Raw genomic sequence first — 5917 nt, forward strand, 5'->3', positions numbered from 1 at the left:
ATTCTCACTTACATACACATATTGTCAATAAAACTTTGGAAGCATAATATATCATGTGGAGTTTACATGTTGTTTTAGTATCATACCAGGGTGAGATGTTTATTTTGGGGACGTTTCTTTTGGGATATGACATTCGTTTCAATTTTATTGCTTCTTTGACCATTGTATATTAACCAAATATATATTTACACTTCATAAAGAAATTTGGTATTGAAATATAGATTAAATATATAAGTAATGATTTAATTATTTTTACGCCGTAAGGCGTTCCCTCTGAGAGGAACTCCCCTCCGTGCCGCAGTGTCTCGTTATGGACCCTTAGATCGATTGTTAGACGATGAAATAAACTCCAACCATTAGATCATCGGCGAGTCATTTCTCTGCATCTTCATCAGCTTCTGGCTCTTCTGTTTCATCTTCTGCATTGCCGCCCTTAGCTTCACCCTTCAGGTCTGCATGGGCAGGTTATGGAAAGACAGGTGGCCTGCGGCTTTCATCGTCTCTCCAAGACTTCTCAACATACCGCAAGGTTGGTTCTGAAGAAGGGGATTTAGCCTTGAGCGGTGCTGGTATTCTTCGAACAAAACCTTCATCGATAAGGGAGGGCACAGGAGGAGGCACTAGCTTTTCAAAGGAGAAGGGCCTACCTTCAACACCATTGAGAAAACAATGCTGGTTAAAGGTGGCTGTTGGGTTTTTACTTCTCTTAATGCTTTTAATTCTGATCATTGCGGGATTTGGTTGCTTAAAATCTTATCGGAGTACAGAGGCATCACATTTTTCTATAGTTTTGGACTGTGGGAGCACTGGTACCCGAGTTTATGTGTATGAGTGGGTGCGGAATGATGGCAAGCATCAAGGGAGTCTTCCAATGGTGCTGCGCCCATTTCCTGAAGGTACTGATGGCAAGTCAAGGCAACAGAATGGTCGAGCTTATCATCGCATGGAAACTGAACCTGGTTTTGATAAACTTTTACACAATGAATCAGGGTTGAGGTCAGCCATGGAACCACTGCTCCAGTGGGCTGAAAAGAAAATACCGGCTCATGCTCATAAAAATAGCCCTCTTTTCCTTTTGGCCACAGCAGGGCTTCGCAGGATGCCAAGTTCAGATTCAGAATGGATCCTGGACAAGGCATGGTCAATTCTAGAAGAATCTCCATTTATGTGTCGAAGAAACTGGGTTAGGATAATTACTGGGGTAGAAGAGGCTTACTATGGATGGGTAGCTCTTAATTATATGATGGGTAGATTGCAGAATATGCCGATTCTGGAGACGTTTGGTGCACTTGACTTAGGGGGTTCCTCATTACAGGTGACATTTGAATCTAAATATGGCTTGAATCTGACCATTGGAACAATGGAACGCCATCTAAATGCATATTCTCTTACAGGTTATGGCCTAAATGATGCCTTTGAAAAGTCCGTTGTACTTCTACTCAGAAAAAATTTAAAAACTGACAGTGGGAAATTCTCTGGTGGTCAGTTGCATCTCAATCATCCTTGCATACATGCTGGTTATAGACAGCAATACTCATGTTCTCAGTGTTCTTTCTTACTCCAGAATGGAAGTCCTCTGGTTGGTGGAAGAGACATAAGTAAAGAAGAATCTCGAGTAGGGCTTGAGTTGATTGGTGAGCCCAACTGGGAAGAATGTGAAGCTCTAGCGAAATCAACCATAAATGCCTCTGAATGGTCACATTCGGGGGCAGGGACAGACTGCAAACAACATCCTTGTGCTATCAGTGATCAGCAGCAACAATCTCAAGGGCAATTCTATGCTATGTCAGGTTTCTTTGTTGTGTTCAAGTTTTTTAATCTATCTGTTGCTGCTTCATTTAATGATGTTCTAGAGAAGGGTCGGGAGTTCTGCACTAAAACTTGGCAAGATGCTGAGCGGAGTGTTGTTCCACAGCCTTTTATAGAACAATATTGTTTTCGTGCTCCATATATAGTATCACTCCTGAGAGATGGTTTGCAATTGAAGGAGCAACAAGTAGTTGTGGGGTCTGGTAGCATTACTTGGACTTTAGGTGCTGCATTGTTCCATCGGTAATGGAATTTCTCCAAGTCGTTCTGGTAAGCTCTGTAACTGAAACTTTAAATTATTCATCTTCAACAGTTTTTTTGCCATTTTGATTAAATTCTTCCAGATCCATCACAGTGAGTTTTTTGAGTTGACATTTTGATCCAGCCAGAGTGGCTCACCATCAGGACTCAAAAAACACTTGCTGGCTCGAAGCCTCCAAATATCAACTCAAAAAACTCAGTGTGATGGATCCAAAAAAAATTAATCAAAGTTATTCACATCACAGAATCCTTAACTCAGAAAAAACTTATTTTACCAATTGAATAATCTTAATTGATCATTTTTCTTTTCCTTCACTCACTTGACAATCTGCCTCTATATGTTTGTGTTTATGTTGCCTTTTAATTCTCTTTTCTTTCAGAGGCTATGCATTTATTACTCTTCGCTGCATCTTATGCTTATGTCAAGTTTTTAACCTCCGTGGTTACAGAAATGTTGATTCCCCTGTTTTTGCATAAAATTTTCACTTAAGTTTCTTATTGAATTTACAAGTGTTTGTTGCTTGAGTGCCATGCTTGGTTGTCTTTGGTTTGCCAAAGGTTTTGAGAAGATTAATACGATTAGTTTGGACTAGTGCTCAGCTGAGTATTAGCAATAGTTTATAATTTCTGTAACTATACTCATGATGATGATTTGTTCCATGAAAAAATAACACACAACAAAGGATCTGTACATGTGAACCTGTAGTATGTGGAATAAAGTCAGCTCACTCCCGTTGAGGATGTCAATTAATTTTCTCATGTTCCACTAATCTCAACAAGGGTAAAACCACAGAAGAGGCATCCTCAGGTCATGAGCTGTTCAAGACTAAAAGCTCATGGGCTCTTGATATGTTTGGCTATTGCTGTTCCACATTTTTCATTTTTGTGATTACTACACAATTAAATGCAGAACAGGTTTAAAGTCTATGAAGTGTTTCAGATGATTGGGAACACCTATGGCAGTATTGTGTGGAAAATGGGTATATTATAATGTGGCATTGTGGCTGCATCTAATGTTTCCTCATAATCAGGTTTCTGGGATTCCAAGTGAGCTGAGGTGCCTCCCTTCCTGGATGCTTTGTTCACAAGGATGAAACCAAGTGCCTTTGATGCACCATTTGCGTGAGTCAAGAACTGTGGATATGAAGAATGGGATACTCGATGACATTCTACATGATATCGTTGACGTTGTTGGATTATGTCAAACAGTCAAAGTGGACAATGAAACATTTGGAGATTCCATGAATTTCAAAAAGCATGCCTTCCTTAAAGCAAATATAAAAGATTTAACACTGTACACAGGATACTTCCCAAAGCTTGTTTAATTATAAAACACATATATTTCTCAAATGTAGAAGTCATACCATGTGTGTGTTCCTTAATAAACCTTATAATAGAGTTTATAGAGCTGATCTTTTCTACGGACGAGATAGTCATTTAGGAAAAGAGGCTAACTTGAATTTGAAATGTTGTGTGGTCATTAGTATGTGTCGTAACTATGTTAAAGAAGCGACCAAATTGAAGAAACAGCAAGTGTATTTCCCTGGAGGTACCTTGTAGTACTGAGAAATTATTAATGATATGTTTTTCACCCCTTGTATTTAATATGCAAACAGGAATCTAGCAATTAGTTATTTCGTTTTTTCTATTCAAGACCAGATCCATAGTGCCTAAATTTGCTACTGGGCTAACCTGCATAGCCATGACTCTTTTCAGCATCTGGTCACAAAGGAGTGTCCTCTCTAGTTCTGTTTTCACACCAACACGTTTCTTGGCATGTGCCTTAGGGCATCTTAGTTGACCCTTGTTTCTGGTCATATGCTCAGGATTCTTTCCTTGTTCCCTGCTTGTGAAATGTGTCAAAAAGATCTGAGCTATAACATCAATTGTAACATTGCAGATCATGCTTGTCACTATTTTTTTTATGCTCCTCTTCATTGGCCACTGATCCATGGCAATGCATTCCTTTTCTGATGAGTGACATTCAGAAGAAGTTTTTAACATTAGAATAGTTTGATTCCAATTTTGGTTATAATTTAATACAATGCATACTTCTTCGATCCTGGAAATTGAGGGAAAATTTTACATGCAAGAGATATCGAAGACAGTGCACCTTCGTAGGTAGTTAATCCAGGGGATAACCATCAACATGGTGACAAACTCAAGTTGAATGTGTTTCCCGTGTGATCTAGGCTTAACTTTCCCCAACCTCTTACATGCTCATTATTTGCTTATCATTTCCTTTTTTCTCCAAAGGCATTGCTCTAAGTTATTCTTGACAAACGGAGTTATATGGGGAAGTTGTTCATATCATGGACAGAATTAGCAAGGATCGAATAGAAGTTCACCACTTTTGCATCTCTCCAAAAGCTTTAGCTTTGTTTACACATACTGTAAACATGGATACGTTTTGGATCTGATTGGATTTCTTTTTTTATGGGCTTGGTTCTGATGCAACTGACATTTATTTACAATGAGGAATTTCATCTCTTCTTTTCCATTTTCCTAAAGTTGTTTGAACTCATTTCCAGAATTGCTAACTGGTGTGGTTGAAGCTACTATAAAAAACTAAAAAAGGATCAAATAAGGCAATTCTAGGGGATGGGCTGACATCCATTGTAGGAGGTAGGCTGCATGTTCTACTCTTCTCATGTATTATCATTGAACTGAAATTTAAGTCCAGGACTACAGTTTGTAGATCTGTTTCTATTGTCTTTGGTGCTTTGATCCTTCAACTAGTTTCCCCCATTTTATTCTGTCTCATGTGTTGTGAAACTGCCTTCCCTATAAGTGGTTCGGGGGAGAAGCTTTGCTTCTTTTAATAACATGCTCAGTCTACTAATCCTGATTGGATGGGATAGAAATTCATGTGGTCGCCATTAAGATTTCTATTGTTTAGTTTTACTTTACAAGAAGGATTTTGTATCTACTTTATTGATCTCATCACAGGAAACCTTCCAAATTCATTTGTCATGTAATTCTAATAATGTTGTTTATTCTTCCTTGAAATGAAATTAAAACAGTTATGAATCATGATGTTGCAAATTGTATATGATTTCTGTCTGTGTTTTCCCAAGCATCATATTCTGTAATGTAACTGGAATTATTTTTCTTCATTATTTTCAGGGGATGGAAGAGCAAAGATACCACTTAGCCCTTCAAATTCAGGGTGTCAGCAACCATTTGGACTTGCGCAAAGCCTTGCGGGTGGAAGTGTGCAACATGCTGATTCTCTCAAGCACCAGTCAACTGTGTCAGTTGGATTGTGTTTTCCAAGCAATTTGGGGCAAATACAAACTGATACTGGACCCTTGTGGACGCCTCACAGAGGTCAAATGCGGTTGCAGAGTCGACGATCACAATCAAGAGAAGATCTCAGTTTATCAGTTTTAGAGAGCCATGTCGTCAAGTTGTGATGGCTAGAAGCTGTATATAGATTTTAGAGAAAGGCTGTGCTTTTCTCAAAAGTGTACATTACAGGAGAATCTGGAATATCAACTTGTTAAGCGAGTGTAGCTTTATGCAGCATCTCTGGGCTGGTTCTTTATGTATTGAGGGGAGATCCCTACAGCACAACTGAAATATATACTAAAATATTGCGAATTGTATTTTTGGTCTCTCTACATTTTGGCGGATGGTTGGATCTTGTTAATTTTATCTGTAATGTTAGCATATTCATCTCGCTTAGCGTCTTTGATGGATATTTGTAACATAAATGCATTTTAAATAACATTTTTTTTTCAACTTCAGGTCGCTGACAGCCAAATGTCATATTATAGAGTTATCATTTTATTCTTTTTGGAAATTTCGAAATCTCTTGGGACCCGTGTTGTTTCCTGGCAGTGTA

At 38.5% G+C, this 5917-nt stretch overlaps 1 pseudogene across 1 annotated transcript; it reads left to right on the forward strand.

Moving 5' to 3' along the window:
- The first annotated feature begins 346 nt into the window (after positions 1–346).
- LOC149216978 (putative apyrase 7 pseudogene) lies at positions 347–5682 on the forward strand (annotated as a pseudogene). The gene is made up of 2 exons (XR_016250115.1): positions 347–2079; positions 5197–5682. The product of XR_016250115.1 is annotated as a putative apyrase 7 pseudogene (transcript).
- The last annotated feature ends 235 nt before the right edge of the window (positions 5683–5917 follow it).

The sequence above is a fragment of the Pinus tabuliformis genome, chromosome 1_1 (genome assembly GCF_031772625.1).
Source record: "Pinus tabuliformis cultivar Carrire ecotype Pingquan chromosome 1_1, CPIR1, whole genome shotgun sequence".
Classification (NCBI taxonomy): Eukaryota; Viridiplantae; Streptophyta; class Pinopsida; order Pinales; family Pinaceae; genus Pinus; species Pinus tabuliformis.